This window comes from Musa acuminata, unplaced genomic scaffold (assembly GCF_036884655.1).
Source record: "Musa acuminata AAA Group cultivar baxijiao unplaced genomic scaffold, Cavendish_Baxijiao_AAA HiC_scaffold_79, whole genome shotgun sequence".
Classification (NCBI taxonomy): Eukaryota; Viridiplantae; Streptophyta; class Magnoliopsida; order Zingiberales; family Musaceae; genus Musa; species Musa acuminata.
The window spans coordinates 7501-10000 of NW_027020360.1; positions in this window are offsets into that span (position 1 = coordinate 7501).

Below are 2500 nucleotides of genomic sequence, written 5' to 3' on the forward strand. Positions count from 1 at the left end.
TACGAAAGCCCCATCCAGCCCTGTGCCACCCGGGGGGTTCCAGGGTGCTGAGATGGCTGACGTTTTGCTCCGCTCTCGACGGTCACCGCGCAATGCAAGAACAGGCCAAAAACTGGCCAAAACGGCCCAAAAACGGGCCAAAACTGGCCATTTTTGGCTGCGCGAGCGAGCGGCGAGCGGCGGACAGCGAGCGAAGCGAGAGGCAGCACCGTCCCTGCTATACGAAAGCCCCATCCAGCCCTGTGCCACCCGGGGGGTTCCAGGGTGCTGAGATGGCTGACGTTTTGCTCCGCTCTCGACGGTCACCGCGCAATGCAAGAACAGGCCAAAAACTGGCCAAAACGGCCCAAAAACGGGCCAAAACTGGCCATTTTTGGCTGCACGAGCGAGCGGCGAGCGGCGGACAGCGAGCGAAGCGAGAGGCAGCACCGTCCCTGCTATACGAAAGCCCCATCCAGCCCTGTGCCACCCGGGGGGTTCCAGGGTGCTGAGATGGCTGACGTTTTGCTCCGCTCTCGACGGTCACCGCGCAATGCAAGAACAGGCCAAAAACTGGCCAAAACGGCCCAAAAACGGGCCAAAACTGGCCATTTTTGGCTGCACGAGCGAGCGGCGAGCGGCGGACAGCGAGCGAAGCGAGAGGCAGCACCGTCCCTGCTATACGAAAGCCCCATCCAGCCCTGTGCCACCCGGGGGGGGTTCCAGGGTGCTGAGATGGCTGACGTTTTGCTCCGCTCTCGACGGTCACCGCGCAATGCAAGAACAGGCCAAAAACTGGCCAAAACGGCCCAAAAACGGGCCAAAACTGGCCATTTTTGGCTGCACGAGCGAGCGGCGAGCGGCGGACAGCGAGCGAAGCGAGAGGCAGCACCGTCCCTGCTATACGAAAGCCCCATCCAGCCCTGTGCCACCCGGGGGGTTCCAGGGTGCTGAGATGGCTGACGTTTTGCTCCGCTCTCGACGGTCACCGCGCAATGCAAGAACAGGCCAAAAACTGGCCAAAACGGCCCAAAAACGGGCCAAAACTGGCCATTTTTGGCTGCGCGAGCGAGCGGCGAGCGGCGGACAGCGAGCGAAGCGAGAGGCAGCACCGTCCCTGCTATACGAAAGCCCCATCCAGCCCTGTGCCACCCGGGGGGTTCCAGGGTGCTGAGATGGCTGACGTTTTGCTCCGCTCTCGACGGTCACCGCGCAATGCAAGAACAGGCCAAAAACTGGCCAAAACGGCCCAAAAACGGGCCAAAACTGGCCATTTTTGGCTGCACGAGCGAGCGGCGAGCGGCGGACAGCGAGCGAAGCGAGAGGCAGCACCGTCCCTGCTATACGAAAGCCCCATCCAGCCCTGTGCCACCCGGGGGGTTCCAGGGTGCTGAGATGGCTGACGTTTTGCTCCGCTCTCGACGGTCACCGCGCAATGCAAGAACAGGCCAAAAACTGGCCAAAACGGCCCAAAAACGGGCCAAAACTGGCCATTTTTGGCTGCACGAGCGAGCGGCGAGCGGCGGACAGCGAGCGAAGCGAGAGGCAGCACCGTCCCTGCTATACGAAAGCCCCATCCAGCCCTGTGCCACCCGGGGGGTTCCAGGGTGCTGAGATGGCTGACGTTTTGCTCCGCTCTCGACGGTCACCGCGCAATGCAAGAACAGGCCAAAAACTGGCCAAAACGGCCCAAAAACGGGCCAAAACTGGCCATTTTTGGCTGCACGAGCGAGCGGCGAGCGGCGGACAGCGAGCGAAGCGAGAGGCAGCACCGTCCCTGCTATACGAAAGCCCCATCCAGCCCTGTGCCACCCGGGGGGTTCCAGGGTGCTGAGATGGCTGACGTTTTGCTCCGCTCTCGACGGTCACCGCGCAATGCAAGAACAGGCCAAAAACTGGCCAAAACGGCCCAAAAACGGGCCAAAACTGGCCATTTTTGGCTGCACGAGCGAGCGGCGAGCGGCGGACAGCGAGCGAAGCGAGAGGCAGCACCGTCCCTGCTATACGAAAGCCCCATCCAGCCCTGTGCCACCCGGGGGGTTCCAGGGTGCTGAGATGGCTGACGTTTTGCTCCGCTCTCGACGGTCACCGCGCAATGCAAGAACAGGCCAAAAACTGGCCAAAACGGCCCAAAAACGGGCCAAAACTGGCCATTTTTGGCTGCACGAGCGAGCGGCGAGCGGCGGACAGCGAGCGAAGCGAGAGGCAGCACCGTCCCTGCTATACGAAAGCCCCATCCAGCCCTGTGCCACCCGGGGGGTTCCAGGGTGCTGAGATGGCTGACGTTTTGCTCCGCTCTCGACGGTCACCGCGCAATGCAAGAACAGGCCAAAAACTGGCCAAAACGGCCCAAAAACGGGCCAAAACTGGCCATTTTTGGCTGCACGAGCGAGCGGCGAGCGGCGGACAGCGAGCGAAGCGAGAGGCAGCACCGTCCCTGCTATACGAAAGCCCCATCCAGCCCTGTGCCACCCGGGGGGTTCCAGGGTGCTGAGATGGCTGACGTTTTGCTCCGCTCTCG